We start from the raw sequence: 22,379 nt of genomic DNA on the forward strand, positions 1-22,379 counted from the left end.
TAATCAAACTGTCAAAGACAAAGACAAAAAGAGCATCTTGATAGAGGCAAGAGAAAAATGACTCATCACATACAAGGGATCATCAATAAGATTAACAGCTGATTTGTCATCAGGAGCCATGGAGAAGGCAGTGGCTGGGTATACTCAAAGTGTAAGAGAAAAAAGTCTATGTCCAGCAAAACTATGTATCAAAATGGAGAGTTGGGGGAAAGAGTATGGAAAAAAAGTACTGCCGTAGGAAGGCTGAGACTATGGTTCAGAAGGTGTCAGTAGACAACATGGAGAAGGAAGCCCTCACAGCAGCTGAGGAGCTGGCCACTCAGAAATGTAAACCAAGACGGCACAAATTTTGGGAGCTGCGCCTGAAGCATACTGAAGCTTGAAAATTAAATCACCAAGAAGTTGTGGGGGATAATAAAAGACTTAAAAATTACCTGCAAACTGGGAAGCTAATAAGCATCATTTCAAATGGGAATTGCAGGAAGAAGGAGGAAAAAAAAATGTTCAGACAAAGACTATGAGAAAAGATACAGAAAGATGGGAGAGAAAAAAAAAAAGGAAAAACTTCAATCTGGGATTTTTACATTATGCTGCTTCCCAGTTGCACCAGTATCACTGGTTGACCAAGCAGATCAAACCTGACACAGAAATATATTAAAGACTAACAGAAAAATATGGAGAGGAGTTCTACACAACACCCAGCAGCCTTCTTCATGAACATATATGCCTTCCACAGAGGAAACTGACAGGACAGAAAAGCAAACTGAAAAATGAGACGAATATAGCTGGAGACCAAAGAATTAACACCAATCCTTCTTTTTTTTTTTTTTTTTTTTTTGAGACAGAGTCTCACTGTCACCCAAGCTGGAGTGCAATGGTGCTATCTCAGCTCACTGCAATTTCCACCTTCCAGGTGCAAGCGATTCTCCCGCCTCAGCCTCCCAAGTAGCTGGGATTACAGGTGCATGCCACCATGCCCAGATAATTTTTGTATTTTTTGTAGAGACAGGTTTCATCATGTTGGCCAGGCTGGTCTCGAACACTTGACCTCAGTGATCTGCCCACCTCAGCCTCCCAAAGTGCTGGGATTACAGGTGTGAGCCACTGTGCCCAGCCTCCTTCTTAAACTCTTCCCAAAAAATGAAGCAGAGAAAAACTTTCTAACTAATTATATGAGGTCAACATTACCCTGATACCAAAGCCAGATAAAGACATCATTGGAAAAGAAAATTACAGACCAATATCCTTTATAAATAGATGAAAAAAACCCTCAACAAAATATTGGCAGGTTGAACTCAACAGCAAATTAAAAGGATCATTCACCATAACCAAGTGGAATTTATTCCAAGAATGATGGGGTGATTAAACATAAGAAAATAAATCCATGTAATATATCATATTGATAGAATAAAGGAGAAAAACCAAATGATCATTTCAGTTGACAAAGAAAATGTATCTAACAAAAGCCAACCTTTTAATGATAATAATTAAGAAAACTAGGAATAAAGAGACCATTTCCCAACATGATATAAAGTATTTATGAGAAAGCCACAGCTAGTAGGATATCAAAGATGAAACAGTAAAAGTTTTCCCCCTAAGATCAGGAACAAGAAAAGGATGTCCTGCTATTCAATATTGTAATGGAAGTTCTAACCAGAGCTATTCAACAAGAACAAGTAATAGAAGGCATCAGTTGAGAATGGTGGCTCATGCCTGTCATCCCAGCACTTGAAGCCAGGAGTTCGAAACCATCCTGGACAAACTTTTTTTGAGGGAAAGTTTGGAACTTGTTAGAGATTGGTTAAGTGGTTGTGATCAAAATGTTCATAGACATATAGACAGTAAGGCTGGGCACGGTGGCTCACACCTGTAATCCCAGCACTTTGGGAGGCCAAGGCAGGCGATCACGAGGTTAGGAATTGAAGACCAGACTGGCCAACATGGTTAAACTCCATATCTACTAAAAAATACAAAAATTAGCTGGGCATGGTGGCTCTTGCCTGTAATCCCAGCTACATGGGAGGCTGAGGTAGGAGAATTGCTTGAACCAGACCCCAGGAGGCAGAGGTTGCAGTGAGCGGAGAACACACCACTGCACTCCAGCCTGGGCTACAGAGCAAGACTCCATCTCAAAAAAGAAAAGAAAAGAAATATAGACAGTAAAGGCCACACTGACACTGTCTCAGATACAAATTAAGAACTTATTAGGAACTGTACCAAATCTTGTTAGCAGCAAAGCACCGGCTGCATTGTATCCATGCTCTAGGATTCTGTAGGAGGGCAAACTTAAGAGTAATAAACCTGGGACATCTGGTGGAAGAAATTTCTAAGCAGCAACGCCTTCAAGAAGTGGCATGGCTGCTTTTAACAGTTCTTAACAATCAGTTCCAGCAGGAAAAGAATGACCACCTACGAACCCAAAATATCTGAGACAGGTCTCAAACAATTTAGAAAATTCATTTTGCCAAGGTTAAGGACACACCTATGACACAGTCTCAGGAGGTCCTGATGACATATGCCCAAGGTGGTTGGGGTACAGCTTGCCTTTATACATTTTAGAGAGACATGAGACATAAATTAATACATGTAAGATGTACATTGATTCAGTCAGGAAATGTGGGACAACTGATAGGAGCGAAGGTGGGGGTGGGCTTCCAGGTTATAGGTAGATAAGAGATAAAATGTTGCATTCTTTTGAGTCCTTGATCAGCCTTTCACTGAACACACAATTTAGTCAAAGGCAGGCATGGTGGCTAATGCCTATAATCCCAGCACTTTGGGAGGCTGAGGCGGGTGGATCACCCTAGGTCAGGAGTTTGAGACCAGCCTGGTCAACATAGCAAAATCCAGTCTCTACTAAATATACAAAAATTAGCCAGGCATGATGGCACGCACCTGTTGTCCCAGCTACAGGGGAGGCTGAGGCAGGAGAATCACTTGAACTCTATTACTCCACCCTGGGTAATAGAGTAAGACTCTGACTCAAAAAAAAAAAAAAAAAAAAAAAAAACCCAGAAAAAAAGATCTAGTCTATCTCAATGAATCTGCATTTTTACATAAATGATAGGGCAGAGGAAGCAATCAGATATGCAATTGTCTCAGGTGAACAGAGAGATGACTTTCTGTTCCACATTTGTGAAAATAAGCTATCAGTTTACATTGCCAGGGTGAAATTCAACAGAACCGTTTTAGGGTAAACATCTTGGGGCCCACAAGAAATTTCCTTGTGGGGAAATTGTGAAGGAGGGTTTTGTTTTGTTTTTTTAATCTTTGTAGCTGTCTTATTTAAAAATAAAATGGGAGGCAGGTTTGCCTGACATAGTTCCCAGCTTGACTTTCCCCTTGGCTTAGTGATTTTGGAATTCAAGATTTATTTTCCTTTCAGATTTCCCCTGTTTTCTTTTTAAATTTTTTCAAAAAGAGCATTTTAGAAGAAAACAAGCCTCCAGTCTCAAGTTTTTCTAATCTCTCATAGCTCGGATAATTTATTCTAGACAAGTAGGTCTCACATTATTAGAAAAGCTCATTTTTAGCAGATTATAAAGTATCATGTTCTATGAAGAGAAAATAGGGAAAGAAAGAGAGAAAGAAAACAAAAACCAATGAAAAGATAGAGCCATTTTTCTCTGAAGTCCATACAACAGTAGGCAGGCATTATTTTGAATACTTTGAAATAATTCTGAAGTATTTTGAAATAATTCAATTCAGTATTTTGAAATAATTCTGAAATATTTGTCAATATTTCAAATTGAATTGAAATATCAATATTTTGAATACCCGTAGCCAAGAAAAAATTTTAGAATTTAGTCCAAACTAGAAAATAATAAAAATTGAAAAACAGTAGGCAGGACTAGAATCTAATAGCAGGTGCACTATAGCTCACGTTGAAGCATAATTTTCTCTCTCCAGTCCCCATTTTCACTAAAGACAAATCACAGGACAAATTTATGTATGAAATAAATTATTATTATTATACATGAGTATATAATAATATTAGTTTTATTATACTTGAGTATTTGCATGAAGTCAGTAAGAATAATTATGTGCCGGCCAGGTGCAATGGCTCACACCTGTAATCCCAGAACTTTGGGAGGCTGAAAGAGGTGGCTCACTTGAGGCCAGAAGCCTGGGCAACATGGAGAAACCCTATCTCTACTAAAAATAAAAAAACTAGCCAGACGTGGTGGCACACCCCTGTAGTTCAACTATTTAGAAGGCTGAGGCACAAGAATCACTTGAATCTCAGAAGCAGAGATTGCAGTGAACCCAGATCATGCCATTATACTCCAGTCTGGGCAACAGAGCAAGATTCTGTGAATAAAAAGAAAAAATTATTTGCCATATAGGCGCATTTTAAAACTGCCTTTACTGGAACTTTATTCCATAAGGAATTTCAGATTAGACTTCAATGCCTGGAGCCTAACCTGGGCATGCAGATACCTGTATTAATTGGGTGAATTCCCAAGATAATTTGAGGATCCTGGGCCTGTCAGAAAGTGACTCTTTTTTTTTTTTTTTTGAGATGAAGTCTCACTCTGTTGCCCAGGCTGGAGTGCAGTGGTGCAATCTCAGCTCACTGCAACCTCTGCTTCCCAGGTTCAAGTAATTCTTGTGCCTCAGCCTCCCAAATTGCTGGAATTACAGGCACATGCCACCATGCCCAGCTAATTTTTGCATTTTTGGTAGAGACAGGTTTTTGCTATGTTGGCCTGTTGGCCAGCTGGTCTCAAACTTCTGACCTTGCCTTCAAAAGTGCTGGGATTACAGGCATGAGGCATCACACGTGGCCCAGAAAGTGACATTCTTTACTTACCACAGGTCAGGAACCTGTATAGGAACTGTGTGGATAAGGCATGAGGCCAGCTTTCCCAAGGGGCTTTCATTGGCTCTGTAAGCCAACTTTGATTCCTTAAAGCAGTATATTTATATCTGAAAGTATGTCATTCCAATCAAAGCCTTGGTAAAATAACCAGTGTCTTCAATTGTATCCTGTTACAAAACAACAGATTCTTATTGAACTTACTCAAATAACTAGACTGCCATAAATTAAGTATATTTGCAAATAGTTTTCAAATTCTGGAGAAATCAGGTAGAGATAATATGCTTCAGATTTTGCTCATGGGAATGTAGTTTACTCCATTTACCCAATTGTTAAAAAGCTGTAAATCACTCAAAGAAAAAGGGTTTTCTGGACTCAGAAACAAAAGAATTATCAATGCTTCAAACAAAGTCATAAAATTTTTTTTCAGTTTTCCATTAGTTTAGTCCATGTCATTAACGCCAGTCCTGCTCAATGTTTATAAACACATTAGCTGTCTATGGGAGTCTTAGCAATTTTTCCTCTATTCTAGTGTCATCATCTCCAAAGTTATCAGAAACCTGCATTCAAGAACACCTGTCAGAGTAATATAGTTAATTATAAAATCATCTTTTGAAAAGGACAAAAGTAGGCCAGGTGCAGTGGCTCATGCCTATAATCCTAGAACTTTGGGAGGCTGAGGTGGGCAGATCACGTGAAGTCAGGAGTCTTAGACCAGCCTGGCCAACATGGCAAAACCCCATCTTTACTAAAAATACAAAAATTAGCCAGGCATAGTGGCGCATGCCTGTAATCCCTGCTACTTGGGAGGCTGAGGTGGGAAAATCACTTGAATTTGGGAGGTGGAGGTGCATTGAGCCAAGATTGCACCACTGCACTCCAGACTGAGTGACAGAGTGAGACCCTGTCTCAGAAAAAAAAGGATAAAAGTAAAACAACTGTGGATGACAAAACTCTTGGAACAGTCACAGACACAATTGATAAGAAAATCTGGTTACTTCTGTGGCATACAACAATTTTATATAATAATCATAATTACTACTGATAACATATACTAAAACACATCTGAATCACAGGAATCTCATACAATTCTGGAACATATACTCATAATACATTTATATAAATATAATATGAAGAAGGTTAAACACTATTTCATATGACAAAACTTCCTATATGATTTTATTATGTCAAATAATTCAAATATGACTTCTTTGTACTTCAGGGGACCTAATATCAAAAAAATTAATTAGAACCAAAGTTAGAATTTGATTTTGGAAAGTTTGTCAAATATAACACTTGATATCACAAAATAGGATTATTGTAAAATAACTCATTCATTTAGCCAAAATGATAACTCAAAGATTTCAAAAGGAAAAAACTTTTATTCTTTGAGAGGAGACTTAATTTCCCAAACAATAAACCCTAATAAAGACAGCATGAGGACAACTAAATCTTTCAAAATTTTATAAACAGGCCGGGTGTGGTGGCTCATGCCTGTAATCCCAGGACTTTGGGATGCCGAGGCAGGTAGATCACTTGAGGTCAGTAGTTCAAGACCAGCCTAGCCAACATAATGAAACCCTGTCTCTACTAAAAATTCAAAAATTAGCCACATATGGTGGCATGTGCCTGTAGTCCCAGCTATTTGGGAGGCTGAGGCAGGAGAATTGTTTGAACCCATGAGGTGGAGGCTGCAGTAAGTTGAGATTGTGCCACTGTACTCCAACCTGGGCAACAGAGCAAGACTCAGTCTCAAAAAAACTTTTATAAACAAAATCTCTAAAATTTTAGTCATCTTGACCATAATATATAATTTCAATAAACTTTTTTATAAGCTGTATAACCTTTTATTAATGAGTGGGCTAATGCTCTAAGAAATGCTTGAAGACCAGCCGTATACTGGTCTTGCATCAGTGAGCCTTTGACATTAATGGTTAGGTTTACAGAGAAACTGAACTAATTTAATCTCTCAACATCAGCCCTTACAATCTCATGTACCCACCTCTTCCACGATAGTCCTTGAGTCTTAGAATGTTGAATACTTTTCACTTGTGGTCCTGTGTCTCACGAAAGCAGTTTATTTTGATTGGCATCTTCTACCAGGTCTGAAAATGAGGCTTTAACTCCTGTCAGTGTTTAAGGTTTAGCAGGACTTGGTGTCCTTTTTAGACCCAAGAGTCAAACCCTGTAACTCACTGGCAAAAAAATTTGAAAAGCACATACAGAAATTTACACAAATGCAATAATCTTAATTCAGAATGTTTTTTAATTTCATTCTTTCTAAGTAAACCAAAACTTAATAATAATGATATAGAAATTATTTCAATAAAACATAAAATCTGATTGTTAGGCCAGTTACCAAAAGGTAAAAGAAAAGACCTTCTGCAGTGCAATTTCTGTTCACTATGGGGAATCCATTTAGATAATCTGCAAGTCAAAACTAACGAAAACAGTACTTGAATTAGACATAGAACGAATGTTTACTGGGTCATAAGTGAAAATTTTCATTCATAGAACAGTTTAAAGCCAAGAGCACAGGATATTATGTTAGAAGAAAATATTTCCTTTAGACCTTTAAGATAAAACATTTTTAGCATCAGGCTAAAAATAGTTCTAACAAATAGTTAGAACCTGAGGGGAAAAAACTTATAGGAGCTGAAAATGAGTTGAAGGAGAGTTATTATTTTAGGCGTTTTAAAAGGAGAGAGAAAGCTGAAACAGCAGAATGCAATAAAAGTTGAACTTTGGGCTTAAAAAAATTTAAATATCTTGTAATTTTATTAACAGCAAATCGGTATCTTAAGAAAATTTTGTCATTCTAACCAATTCTTTAGTGTTTGATTTTTTTAGATAGAAACTCAGTCTCTAGAAACACTATTATAAATAGTTGCCCTTTAACTATAGACAACTTGATATAAATCATTTATAACATGCTTGGACTTCCTGTTTTATCCTAGGCATCCCTCTTTCTTAAATAACCAGTTATTTTATTTTAGGTCAAAAATTTACCACACAAGATTCTTTCTTACACAAAATTATTTTCCCTGTCTTGCCAAAAACAACTCTTTATATTTGTAACTTTACATTGCTCTTATTTACTGATTACCTGTATCTTGTTTCATAAATAACTTCTAAATAACCTTGGAATTAGACAAAAATTATTTTTCTTTAAATAAGAACACATTTCTTTTTTTAGAAAAATATTTTTCTAGAATTTTTTAAAAAAGGAAATGGCCCATTTAATATCTATCGTTTAACTTAATAAAACTTTAGATTTTAAATTATATAAGATTATTTACAAGCATTTATTCCATTACATTTACCTAATTAATTTTTTAAAGTAGTTTACCCAGATTACTTATGAAAACTATGATAGCTATCATTTTAAGTTATTTCTCTGATGGCCAGCCCAGTGGCTCATGCCTGTAATCCCAGTACTTTGGAAGGCCAAGGCAGGAAGATCACTTGAGACCAGGAGTTCAAGACCAGCCTAGCCAACATGGCAAAACTGCATCTCTACCAAAAATACAAAAATGAGTTGGGCCATAGTGGTGCATCCCTGTAATCCCAGCTACTTGGGAGGCTGAAGCACAAGAATCACTTGAACCTGGGAGGCAGAAGTTGCAGGCTGCAGTGCGCTATGATCACACCATTGCACTCCAGCCTGGGTGACAGAGCAAGACTCTGTCTCAAACAAACAAAAAGCAACAGAAATAAACTTATTTGCTTGTTAATAATTTGCTTTTTTGTTTTCCTTCAACTTTTAAGTTCCAGGGTACATATGCAGGATGTACAGGTTTGTTACATAGGTAAATGTGTGTCATGGTGGTTTGCCACACAGATCAACCCATCATCTTGGTATTAAGCCCAGCGTCCATTAGCTATTCTTCCTGATGCTCTCCCTCCCACCAAGAGGCCCCAGTGTGTGTTATTCCCTCTCATGTGTACATATTCTCATCGTTCAGCTCCCACTTATAAATGAGAACATGCATGGTTTTTGTTTTCTGTTCTTGCATTAGTTTGCTGAGGATAACAGCTTCCAGCTCCCTCATGTCCCTGCAAAGGACATAATCTCATTCCTTCTTATGGCTGCATAGTATTCCATGGTGTGTATGTACCACATTTTCTTAATCCAGTCTCTCATTGACAGGCATTTGAGTTGATTCCACGTCTTTGCTATTGCGAATAGTGCTGCAATGAACATATACATGCATGTATCTTTATAACAGAATGATTTGTATTCATTTGGGTATATACCCAGTAATGGGATTGCTGGGACAAATGGTATTTCTGCCTCTAGATCTTTGAGGAGTTGCTAGACTGTCTTCCATAATTTACACTCCCACCAACATTATAAAAGTGTTCCTTTTTCTCTGCAATATTGACAGCATCTGTTGTTTCTGGACTTTTTAATCGCCATTCTGACTGGTGTGAGATGACATCTCACTGTGGGTTTTTGGGGGTTTTTGTTTTGTTTTGAGGCAGAGTCTCACTTTGTCACCCAGGTTGGTTTCAAACGGTTCTACTGCCTCAGCCTCCTGAGTAGCTGGGATTACAGGCACGCACTACCATGCCCAGCTAATTTTTGTATTTTTGGTAGAGATGAGGTTTTACCATGTTGGCCAGGCTGGTCTCGAATTCCTGACCTCCAGTGATCTGCCCACCTTGGCCCCCAAAGTACTGGGATTACAGGCAAGAACCACTACATCTAGCTTCTTTGAGGTTTTGATTTGCATTTATCTAACAATCAGTGATGTTGACCTTTTTTCATATGGTTAACCATTTCTATAACCTGTGAATTTCAGATTTTCCTAAGTAAGAAACTTAAGGTTAGATAAATGGTGTTTTGTTTTGTTTACCAATAACTCAGCATTTAGCTGTTTTCATTAACTAAACAATATTAAATGCCTTATGTATCAAATTTTACATAAACAACATTTCTCTTTTGGGCTATTCACAGCTTTATAACCTTCATGTCAAATGTTGACATCTAGCAGAGATAAATATAAAACCACTTGACCAATAAATCTAAACAATAACGTATGTTGACAATTCTGAAGCCATTTCCAATTCTACTTCACCAGTATCTTAAAAACCAGCTTATTTATTAGAGATTTACTTAAGTCATATGATCTTGAAAAAGGATTTGGTTTAAAGTTTCATTTTTTTCTGATAAAGTATTTGATTCAAGCACTTTTTTCTTTAAGCCAATTAATTAAAGCTCTTTTATATATTTTTAGTAATGAAACATCATATACATGACACATAAATACATAGATGTTTTAGACAAGCAGATAGAATCACATCTTACAGACTCATAAGTCCTCTTTCTTCCTACTTTAGATTTCCAAATTCTTTTTTTTTTTTTCTTTTTTTTTTGCAGCAAAGAAAGAGTTTAATAATCCCAGGGCTAGCCAAGTGGTAGTGAAATGGGAGTTTTCCTCTATCACCCTTGGGTGTGCGACGGGGGTGTAGCTTGTTTCTTCAGTGCCTCCATGCTTGAACCCCCAGGGGGAGCATGGGCTCCAACCCCATGGCAGTGTCTAGGGTTGAGTGTTTATAGCTCCCAAAGCCCCAGTGGGCCTGTGTTACACTGTGCTCTTTCAGTTTAGCCATCAGCAGTGATTTGTGTTAATCAGCTCAATTAGACCCTCTGCCTTATTACAAGGACAGAGGGCCTTCTGTATCCCGGGGGTTCTTGCCCTAGTGTACCCAAACAACTAGATCACACATGGTCTTGGAGAATGAGTGCAAGGATTTATTGAGTGGTGGAAGTAGCTCTTAACAGATGGGGAGTCAGAAGGAGGATGAAGCCAGAAGGTGGTCTTCCCCTGGAGTTGGGCTGCTCGGTGGCCAGGCTCTCCTCTGACTGCCCTCAGCCAAATTTCCCTCCGCATCCATGTTGCTCTGCTCTCAATGGCCTGATGGCTTCTGTTGGTGTGTTCTTCTGCCAGTGTGTTCCTCTTGACGTCCAGTTGCTTGTGTGTGTGCCCAATAGGATCTCATAGGCACAGGATGGGACTGCGGCGGGCCAGGGTGGTCTTGGAAAATGCAACATTTGGGCATAAAAACAGGAGTGCCTGTCCTCACTTAGGTCCGTGAGCATAACAGCAAAAGTGGAGCCCTCGCCAGAGACCCTGCATTTCTCTACCCAGCACCTCCCTGACCCCCTTCCGTATCAGTAGGATGGAAGAAATTTCTCAAATCTGCCTCCCAATTTCTTGATAACCTGTTTTATCCTAGGTACCCTATTAACCTAGGTAGTGGTCAGCTAGATACCCCTAAATTTGCATATTAAAGGAATAACTGTTAGGCAAAAAATTAGATAGGGAAATTTACATCTCAAAGTACAAAGAGAAAGAATCTGGTAGTGTTAAAAGGGAGATTAAAAATGGATGCTAAATCAAACAAAAATTATAGAAATCTATCATAGGATTGTATAAGCAGACCAATTTTATTTAGATAGGTATTTCTAAATAAAAGCTAGTTCTAAATAGGATCTTTGAGCTCTAGGCAGCACCCACACTGAATCTTGAGTCTCCAAAAAAGAGATAATTATTATGAGGCTAGACCATGTGATGCTTTTACAGTACACTTTTTTTTTAAACAAAGACATTTATCAAAGTATCTAAACTACACTATTCCTTGATTTAAACACCAAAGAGTAGCTCTGTTGTAATAAAGATTTTAGTTAAAAAAAAATCAGGTAACACAATATAAAAGCAAACAGTTTAAGATCTGAGATGAACTTGTCTGTTTACAGTCTTGGGGTTCCATAAGAAAAAACAGAGATTTCTTCCCAAAAGGGAGTCTGACAGCTTCTCTGTTTTCTTAAGGAATCCCAGACAGTTAGAAACTATTTTAAGGTTCCTCATGCAGCAGAGGGTGGCAAGAGAAAGGAGAGACAGCAGAAGTAAATGAAGAAAACAGAATTCAGTTGACTAAGAAGAAAAAAAAAAACTTTTTCTCAAACAAAAAAAAAGAAAAAAACAAAACAAGGTCCTAGGAGAGTAAACCACAAAGGCCAAACATACACACACACCCCTTGGATATTAGCTTTTAATTAAGCTGACTTTTAAACATTGAGCTCCTTTAAAAATTGTTTTGGCTGGATGTGGTGGCTCATGCCTGTAATCCCAGCACTTTGGGAGGCATACGCCAGCAGATCACCTGAGGTCAGGAGTTTGAGACCAGCCTGGTCAACATGGTGAAACCCTGTCTCTACCAAAAATACAAAAATTAGCTGGACATGGTGGTGGACACCTACAATCCCAGCTACTTGGGAAGCTGAAGCATGAGAATTGCTTGAACTCGGGATGCCAAGGTTGCAGTGAGCCAAGATTGCACCACTGCAGTCCAATCTGGTGACAGAGTGAGACTCCATCGAAAAAAAAAAAAAAAAAAATTCTAAATCTCACTACCATATTTTAGCTAGGACAAATTCTTGATATTTCAAAAATAATACAAATATCAAACTAGAAAAGGCCTGATTTAGGAATCAAACCCAGCCTGTTGTGGTGAAAAAAAAATGGCAAAACCTTAGCTTCCAAACTATAGTGTGGGATGACAACCATTGCTCTTCCAGTTTGGCTTGGCTAGCAAAAAGTGGCCTTGTTATGTAAATAAAACCCTTCAGGTAGTCAAAATCAAAAATCTTCCCTTTTTTTTTTCTTTTGCTGTCCTGGCCATTTTTTTCTCACCCTGCCCCACCCCACCTTTTTCCCAGCTATGGGAATTTAGCCAATTCAGAGGCTTCGTTCCTCCTACTTTGGAACTTTCCTTCATATTTGATCAAGTTGGATAGAGTTGGTCAAACCCAATGGGAAAAATGTCTCGGGTGAGTAGCGACTATCTGGGCTGATAATGCAGGAGCAAAAGAATTTACCAAGATAGGCTGAGCACCTGTAATTCCAGCACTTGGGGAAGCCAAGGCAAGTAGATCACTTGAGATCAGGAGTTTGAGACCAACCTGGCCAACATGGTTGGGTGTGGTGGGTCACGCCTGTAATCCCAGCACTTTGGGAGCCTGAGGCTGACAGATCACTTGAGGAGTTTGAGACCAGCATGGCCAACATGGTGAAACCCCATCTCTACTAAAAATACAAAAATTAGTTAGGCGTGGTGGCACATGCCTGTAATTCCAGCTACTCAGGAGGGTGAGACAACAGAATCGCTTGAACCTGGGAGGCGGAGGTTGCAGTAAGCCGAGATCGTGCTACTGCACTGCAGCCTGGGTGACAGAGTGAGACTGTCTCAGAAAACAAAACCAAACCAAAAACTTACCAAGACAGTTGTAGGTAAAGAAAGGCAGATTTATTAGAGAAAGTATGAAAATATGTTTCAAAAAAAAGCAATGGGCAGAATTATCAGAGACATGTGAACCAGTGCAACTCCATCTTGAATAGGGGCTGGGTAAAATAAGGTTGAGACCTGCTGGGCTACATTCTCAGACACTTAAGGCATTCTAAGTCACAGGATGACATAGGAGGATAGCACAAGATAAAAGTCATAAAGACCTTGCTGATAAAAACAGGTTGCAATAAAGGAGCTAGCCAAAACCCACCAAAACCAAGATGGCCATGAGAGTGACCTCTGGTTGTCCTCACTGCTATACTAACACCAGGGCTGTGGTAGTTTACAAATGCCATGGCAACATCAAGAAGTTACCTTATATGGTCTAAAAAGGGGAGGCATGAATAATCTACCCCTCGCTTAGCATATAGTCAAAAAATAACCTCTGCGCAGTGGCACATGCCTGTAGTCCCAGCTACTGAGGAGGCTGAGGCTGGAGGATCACTTGAGTCCAGGAGTTCTAGGCTGTAGTGTGCTATGCCGATTGGGTGTCCAAACTAAGTTCAGCATCAGTGTGGTGACATCCTGAGAGCAGGGGACCACCAGATTGCCTACGGAGGAGTGAACTAGCCCAGGTTGGAAACAGAGCAGGTCAAAACTCCTGTGCTGATCAGTAGTGGGATTGCACCTGTAAATAGCCACTGCACTCCAGCCTAAGCAACATAGCGAGACCCCATCTCTTTAAAAAAATAAATAAATAAGAAATAACCATAAAAACGGGCAACCAGCAGCCCTCAGGGGTTTGAGACCAGCATGGCCAACGTGGTGAAACACTGTCTTTACTAAAAACATAAAAACTAGTGGTGTAGCCATTCTTGGAGTAGTCATTCTTTCTTCCTTTACTTACCTAATAAACTTGATTTCACTTTATGGATTAGCCCTGAATTCTTTCTTGCGTGAGATCCAATAGCCCTCTCTTGGGGTTTAGATTGGGACCCCTTTCAAGTAACAGAATTAGCAAGAGAGGAGCTGACTGCAAGGAAACAAAGGCTTGCTGGAGATTTTATAGGCTGGTTCTTGGGCTGCAGAGTGCTACATGCAGTACTGAAAATGACAAGGTTGCAGAGGAGCTAATTTGCAATTTTTCTGTCAGTCAAGGTGTTTGATGATAAATAGAACCATTTGATGATAAGCAAGAAGACTGTGAGTTATGTACATTATCTGCACGGGAGGGCTATGTGTTCTGGGCTACAAAGAAAGGCAGACCCATCTGCTTTATCTCTTTGCCTTCCCATGATCCTTTTCCCTAATTAGGCCTCCATAAAAAGAAAACAAACAAAACAAAAAACAATTAACCAAACAAATGATCATACAATTTATACAATTACTAAGCGCTCTAACAATAAGGAGAAATTAAGACTAGCTAGTTGTTAATCTTAACCTTAGCCGAGACCAAAACCCAATTCAGCTACTTACCGAGGAACGGAGCTCAGACTGAAGACTGCTCTCCATCATCCTAGAAGCAGGAAAAAGTTCAAACTCACCTTCCTTACTGGAAGGGAGCTGAAACTCCAGAAAGGAGTTACCTGCCCACCATCAGCATGGAAGCATGAAAACTTGCCTTCCTTGTTGGAAGCAAGTAAAACTCCAGGAAAGTTGTACAGCAAAATAAACATTAGATCTCAACCAAATTTTGGGAGACCAGGGATTCTCTGGAGGGAAGGGAGCTCCCAGGCATCAGCAAATTGTTCTGTTGGTTTGAGTCATAAGGATAGCTCAAGCTGGAACTAAGCACCAAAAGGAGATTTCTCAAAGGTCAGGGGCACCTCCACTCAGAATCCCTTCATGGTTACTAGATTGTGAACTCAAAATATCTGAGATAGGTCTCGATGAATTCTTCTAGTTTATTTTGCCAAAGTTAAGGATACATCCATAACACAGCCTCAGGAGGCCTTGATGATGTGTACCCAAGGGAGCTGGGATACAGCTTGATTGTATGCATTTTAGGGAGCTATGAGGCATCAATCAATATGTTTAAGCTATACATTGGTTCAGTCTGGAAAGCCAGGACAACTCAAAGTGCAGGGAAGGGAAGGTTTCCAGGTCATAGGTAGATAAGAAACAAAAGATTGCATTCTTTTAAGTCCTTGATCAGCCTTTCTCTGAATATACAATTTAGTCTGGCTCAGTGAATCTGCATTTTATATAAACAATAGGGCAGAGGAAGCAATCAGATATGCATTTGTCTCAGAGGGATGACTTTCTGTCCCACACCTATCAGTTTACATTGATAGATTTATATTGATAAGCTATCAATTTACATTGCCAGGGTGAAATTCAACAGAACTGTTTTAGAGTAAAGATCTTGAGGCCCACAAGGAATTCCCTTTTGGACAAATTGTGAGGGAGGTATGTAGCTTTTTAGTTATCTTCTTTAGGAATAAAATGAGAGGCAGGTTTTCCTAACATAGTTCCCAGCTTGACTTTCCCCTTGGCTTAGTGATTTTGAGACCTGAGATATATTTACCTTTCACAGATCTAAAGGTGGAATTTATAATTAAAAGTGATGCAGAGTATAAAAATCTGAAAAATTTGTAGTCTGGCCATGTAATAGAAAAGGAAAGAGCATTTTCAGGAGAGGAATCCCAGGGTGCTGTGGAGCAACCATTTGCAAGAGAGATGACTTGGAAGACAGCATGACTAAAAGTCATGCTAATAGTTAAGGCAATGGGAAAAGTCCTCAAAGGCACTTCAGAAAACAGCCAGCCTCTACCATCACAAGCTGAGAGGTCCAGGAGGACAGAATGGTTTTCAGAGGACAGGCTCAGGGCTCTGTGCCCTGTGCTGCCTAGAATGCTGCTTCACATCCCAGCCACTCTGTCTGCAGCCACAGCTCAAAGAACCTCAGGTACTGCTTGGGATGCTGCTCTGGAGTGCACAAGCCATAAGCCTTATCAGCTTCCACATGGTATTTAGTCTGCAAGCACCCAGAAAGCAAGAGTGATAAAGTCTTGGTGGGTTCCACCTAGATTTCAGAGGATGCATCAGAAAGCCTAAGTGTCCAGGCAGAAGCCTGCTGAAGGGGAAGAGCTACCACTGAGAGCCTCTACTAAGGTAATGCCAATCAGGAATGTGAGATTGCAGCCCCCATAGAGACCTGTATTAGGGCAATGCCTGGTGGAGCTGTGGAAGCAGGGCCATTGTCCTCCAGACCGTATGCAGAACATGAAGTCAAAGGAGATTGTTTTGGAACTTTAAGATTTAATGTCTGCTCTGCTGGGTTTTGGATTTGCATAAGGTCCATTACACACACACACCTACATATAGTAGGTGTTTACATTGATAAGCTATCAGTTTACATTGCCAGGGTGAAATTCAAAAGAACTGTTTTAGAGTAAAGATCTTGAGGCCCACAGGGAATTCCCTTGTGGGCAAATTGTCAGGGAGGTTAAAAAAAAAAAAAAAAAGTTAAAACCTCAATCCTCAGTAAGGAAGGTAGGTTACATTAGGTGAATTTATAGGTAATCCATGTATGTGCTAATGGGGTTGGAAAGAGCCTTACAGAGCATATTACCTGATAAACTTGAGTGGAGTGAGTTTGGGGGAACAAACTAACAGGATTATTGTGTCTTGTAGTTGGTATATGGGAGCAATTGATGTGCCCCCTTCAGAACCTTAACTGTTAATAACAATGGCTGTAACAACAAAAACTAGTGACTAGAGATACAGCTGTTAGGCCAAGCCGGCCTGATGGTATGGATGCAGGAAGTGACTGACCAGTGGCAGTACTCAGCCAGACCAAGACAGAGAGGGAAGAGTCCACAGCTTTCTGGAGGCTAAGGTGTTCCAGTGGTAGGAAAGTGTGCCCCAAGCCTTCATGGATGAGTTATAGGTCTTAAGATTAGTCCCCTCTTGGATTCCATACTCGCTAAATAACTTCATAATAACTTGGTTTTCCATGTAACTGCCTCTAGGAAGAAAAGGTACTTTTCATGCTGACACAGATATTTCAGTCTGCATGGTAAAAGTTCTACAATCTTACTACAAAATAATAAACTGGATGGTTTACTTAAAAAAAGAAAGAAAGAAAAAGAAAAATCTCCCATTATTTAAGAAAGAAAGAAAGATACATGTATGCTCTGTCCAATAAGATTTTATTCCCTGGGTGCAGAGCTTAGACTCTAACATTTTAGCACTGCTCTCCAGATTAGCTCAACTACAAAGGAAAAATTTGACCCACAGATACCTGAGACGGGAAGGTGACTAAGGAATGGGTGTTGAGGGACTCTGCTCTTCTGCAAATATTCTGAACTGTCTTCAGGATCCAAGATTCTGTCTTACGATCCACTTAAGACTTGCACTCATGAAGTCATTGTACCATAGAGCACATCCCTACAGGGCTGCCCTAAAAATATGCCCAACATAGAAACCTAAAATTTTGCTGGTTATCAGCATCACTGAGGAATAGTATTTAGACTTGATAAAGTAGAGGAGCTGAATCTAAGAACTGTACATAAAGCCAGGCACCCAAATTGGCTATATCATCTGTTGATGAAGTGAAGAGAAAAATTTGCATACTGGCAACATGAACCAGCAAGGAAACCAGTCTGTCTTTGGTAACAGTAAGAATGGGAGGAGACACACATTCGAGAAATAGACAAAAATGGTAAAACTGGGTGGAAAGGACTAATAATATTAACAGTTTTCCCTAATCATTTATAATCATAGCCCTAGTCTCATGCAGTTTCAGCATTTGAATGTACACCATACTCACAGTCTGATGAACCCCAATTCAAGAAATAAATCTAGTCCCAGGTTGATAGTGTTCCCAGATGGGTGTGGTGGCTCGTACCTCTAACCCCTATACTTTGGGAGCCTGAGGTGGACAGATCACTTGAGGTCAGGAGTTCAAGACCAGCCTGGGCAACAGAGTAAAACCCTGTCTCTACTTAAAATAAAAAAATTAGCTGGATGTGGTGGCAGGCTCCTGTAATCCCAGCTACTCAGGAGGCTGAAGCAGGAGAATTGCTTGAACTCAGGAGGCAGAAGTTGCAGTGAGCCAAGATTACGCCACTGCACTCTAGCCTGGGCGACAGAGGGAGACTCCATCTCAAAAATAAAAATATAAATAAATAAAAGATAGTGTTCCCTAGCACACAGAAGAAACCAAGACAAATCATCTCCACCCAGACCTCTCAAGATTCTCAAAGTTAAAGTTTAACCAAACATGAGTTCCTAATAAAGTATCAAGCATACAAGGAAACAGACCACCATGAGCAGAGTCAAGAGAGACTACAAACTGATAAGTAAGACATACACAGACTGCAGATACTAAAATTGTTTTTAAAAAGTATACAAAGTAAATATGTTTAAAATGTTTTAACTGAAAAGCAGATATAAGCACTATGTAAAGCAGAAAGAAGGGACATTTAGGTCAACCTGGACCTTCAGGGTAAGTTCCGTGAGGATATGACACTTGAGATGGGTTAGGAGGACAATTAGGAATTAGTCAGGATATAATGCAATCAGGATATGTAGGAAAAAAAAAGAATTAGGTGGAAAAAAGTGGTGGGGCATTCCAGACCAAGAAATCAAAATTATGATAAACAAAGACATAAACACACTGAACAGCATGGGGGACTCAGGGAAAACTTCACATATCCTTTGTTACTAGAATAATAAATGGAGAGCAAGAAAGAGCAAGAGAAGCTGAAGAAGTAGGATATCAGGAGGTAAAGGGCTTTGTATACCACATAGGAAGTGTGGCCTCACTGAAGGATTTCAAGGAGGGGAGTATCATGGTCAGTTTTGTTTTAGGTAAACTGCTTTACTAATAGTGAGGGAAAAGGACATAAGATGGACAAAGCTGGAGAAACAGAGATCAGCTATGATCCGCTACAGATCAACTACTGCACAGGTTACAGGAGAAATGATGAGGATCTGAACTACCACAGTGACTGTAACGGTGGGAGGAGAGGCAGATTTGAGAAACTCCAGCTAAAATTAGCAAAAGCTGGTGACTATAAATATTAAACAGGTCTTACAGTATCAAAAATTGGAAACCATCTAAAAGCAAAAAGCAATAGAATGGTTAATTATTATGGTATATCCACTTTAGAAAATATCATAGTCATTAAAAAATGATGTTTAGGCCAGGCATCAGTGGCTCACATCTGTAATCCCAGCATTTTGGGAGGCAGAGGCAGGCTGATCACTTGAGCCCAGGAGTTTGAGACGAGCCTGGTCAACATGGAAAACCCTGTCTCTACTAAAAATACAAAAATTACCCGGGTGTGGTGGTGGCACCCATAATCCCAACTACTCGGGAGGCTGAGGCAGGAGAATTGTTTGAATACAGGAGGCAGAGGTTGCAGTGAGCCAAGATCATGCCACTGAACTCCAGCCTGGGTGAAAAGAGCAAGACTCCATCTCAAAAAAAAATTAGCCAGGTGTAGTAGTACATGCCTATAATCCCAGCTACTCTGGAGGCTGAGGCAGGAGAATCACTTGAACCTGGGAGGCAGGGAGGTTCCAGTAAGCCGAGCTCATGCCATTGCACTCCAGCCTGGGTAACAGAGCAAGACTCTATCTCAATTTAAAAAAAAAATGTTTAGGAAGTTTACAGTGTATAAAAAAGGTGTATAATAAATTGTTAACTGCTTTCCTGCCTTTAAATAACACTACAAACCAGGCGCAATGGCTCACACCTGTAATCCCAGCACTTTGGGAGGCTGAGGCAGGTCAGGAGTTTGAGATCAGCTTGGCCAAGATGGTGAAACCCTGTCTCTGCTAAAAATACAAAAATGAGCTGGGTGCCGTGGCAGGCACCTATAATTCCAGCTACTTGGGAGGCTGAGGCAGGAGAACTGCTTGACCCCTGGAGGCAGAGGTTGCAATGAGCCTGGGCAACAGAGCCAGACTCCATCTCAAAAAAAGAAAAGAAAAGAAAAAACAATACATATGATTTAAACAATATGAAAATATGAGTAACAAAGTCTGGAAATAAATACATCAAACTGCTATAGAAAGAACAAATATGGAAACTTAAGGCTGATGAGATTTTTCATTTTCACATCTTCCAAATTCAGTATATATTATCATAATGAAAACTTGAAAGAAACAACATTTTCTACCACCTCTACTGGGATATAGCTAGAGTTCCTATCAAACACAGGACCTGACACACAGGAGCCCCTCACAAAACACAATCATGTGGCAATACCTAGATGTGAAGGCAGCTGCCGTAGAGGTTCCTCCCTTCTAGAAGGTTGCAGCCTCTCCTGTCTGCCAGAGGCCTCACCATGGCTCGGCCTCCGAGATGCCATCCTGGGCCAGCAGAGCAGGTTTAGCTTCTGCCCCTCGGGACTCGATCTCACCTCTGGCTGCTGCCCCATGGGCCTTTTCGGGGCTCCTACTCCCCATTCTCACTGGCCCACCAGGGGCACTGCGGCCTCACAGCTCCCTCATCCCTTAAGAAACAATTCCCCCAGGACCGTGGGCATTATCCTTCCTGTGGAGGTCGGCCCCGCAGGCAGAGTTTGAGAAACTGACCCCTCCCGGAGGGATGGCTCCGTGAGATCTCACTGTCCTGACCAATCCTGCTACTGCCAGGACACTGGGCCTCTCAGACACTGGACGAGACCAGTCCAAGCCCAGGTGGCAACTGGAATTGGGCCGCTGGCCGGGCCCTTAACGCTGCATCCCTACGGAGAGGGTGGAAGAGAGAGGAGTAGCAGGAGAAGGGAAAGGCAGAGGGGAGGGTAGAGAAACAGAACCTGCGAGTTTGGAAGGACGCTGGAGACTCGGGTTCGTCCCAGGAGCCCGAGGGCCTAGCAGGTGGGGCGCGTCCTGCAGCGGAAAGGCCTCTTGGGCGCTCCGCCCGAATCACAGTTATGAGTTTAAATGTCCAGCTCTCACGTCGAGGAAGCAAAGGAGCTTTCAGCCTCCTGGGCAGATGCCGGGGGAAGTCGCTGCTAGGCAGCCTGGAGAAAGCGCCCACTGGCGGCCCAGCCCCAGGGTAGGCTCCATCGCCTCTCCCAGAAACCACGCCCATAGTTTAATTCATTCACGCAGAGGGCGCTAAGTCCTAACCAGACACTAAGCGCCAGTTTCTGTGGTTAGAGCAGTGAACTGGGTGACCAGGTTCCTGCCGTCTGAAAAGACATATTTAAGCCACAAGTAACAATCTAGTGTGGAAAGCGCTGTGTGTGGGGTGTGGGGAAGCAGTGAAAAGGACACTCATCCCGGCTTGGGAGAGTCAAGGGAGGTCTCCAGAAGGCACTAGCCACAGTAGCAGGACAGAAGTAGATTGGATGCAATGGTTTTTCACAACGAAAAGTTACCATCTGACGTTTTCTGGTTCCTCTGAGATCTGCTGGCGGTTGGGGCAGAGGGGAAAAGTTGAGAAGGCTGTGATCTTGGGCTTCCCAGCCTCCAGAATTATGAGAAATAAATGTTTGTTGTTTAAACCAAAAAAGAAAAAAGAAAAAGATTAAATGAGATAATAAATGTTAGAGTATAAGTGTGTTCCACATCTCTGAGGAGCAAAAAATATCAAATTATTTAATTTTTCTAAATTAAATTAAGTCTGGCTCAAAACCCCATTTACTAGGGTAAAAAGACAACCAACATCAACCATTTATTAGGGCCACTTCCCTCTTTAGCATATTGTACACTGACCAAAACAAACAAACAAACAAAAAACTTAGAAAAGAGCCTCTGGACCAGGCATGGTGGCTCAGGCCTGTAATCCCTGCACTTCGGAAGGCTGAGGTGGGGGGATCACTTGAGTCCAGGAGTTGGAGACTAGCGTGGGCAACAGAGAGAGACCCCATAAAAAGAGAAAGAAAAGAAAAGAAAGAAAGAGAGAAAAAGAAAGAAAAGTGAGAAAGAAAAATAGAAAGAAAAGAAAGAAGAGAAGAGAGAAGAGAGCCTCTGGTCTTCAGTCTGTCATGGTTGCTCCTAGGATGACCATTGTCTACACCCCTATGGTCCATTCAAAGGCAGACAGATTCACAGCATCTCTGTCAAGTAGGCACACCAGATCTCCACAATTCCCAAGACGAAGTGCTAGATGCTTAGTCCCACAGCCATTAAATCAGCACTCCCTATCAGAAGTCATGGCCTGGTGTGGTGTCCTCACACTTGGAATCCCAGCACTTTGGAAGGCTAAGGTGAGCAGATTACCTGAGGTCAGGAGTTCAGGACCAGCCTGGACAACATGGTGAAATGCCATCTCTAATAAAAATACAAAAATTAGCCAGGCATG

General features: G+C 40.7%; 1 long non-coding RNA gene across 1 annotated transcript; it reads right to left on the reverse strand.

Annotated features, from left to right (window-relative positions):
* Positions 1-10,556: 10,556 nt before the first annotated feature.
* LOC144582451 (uncharacterized) lies at positions 10,557-14,644 on the reverse strand. The gene is made up of 2 exons (XR_013535108.1): positions 14,588-14,644; positions 10,557-10,860 (listed from the first exon to the last, which is right to left on the reverse strand). It is a non-coding gene; the product is annotated as an uncharacterized LOC144582451 (long non-coding RNA).
* Between the last annotated feature and the right edge of the window lie 7,735 nt (positions 14,645-22,379).

The sequence above is a fragment of the Callithrix jacchus genome, chromosome 1 (assembly GCF_049354715.1).
Source record: "Callithrix jacchus isolate 240 chromosome 1, calJac240_pri, whole genome shotgun sequence".
Taxonomy (NCBI): Eukaryota; Metazoa; Chordata; class Mammalia; order Primates; family Cebidae; genus Callithrix; species Callithrix jacchus.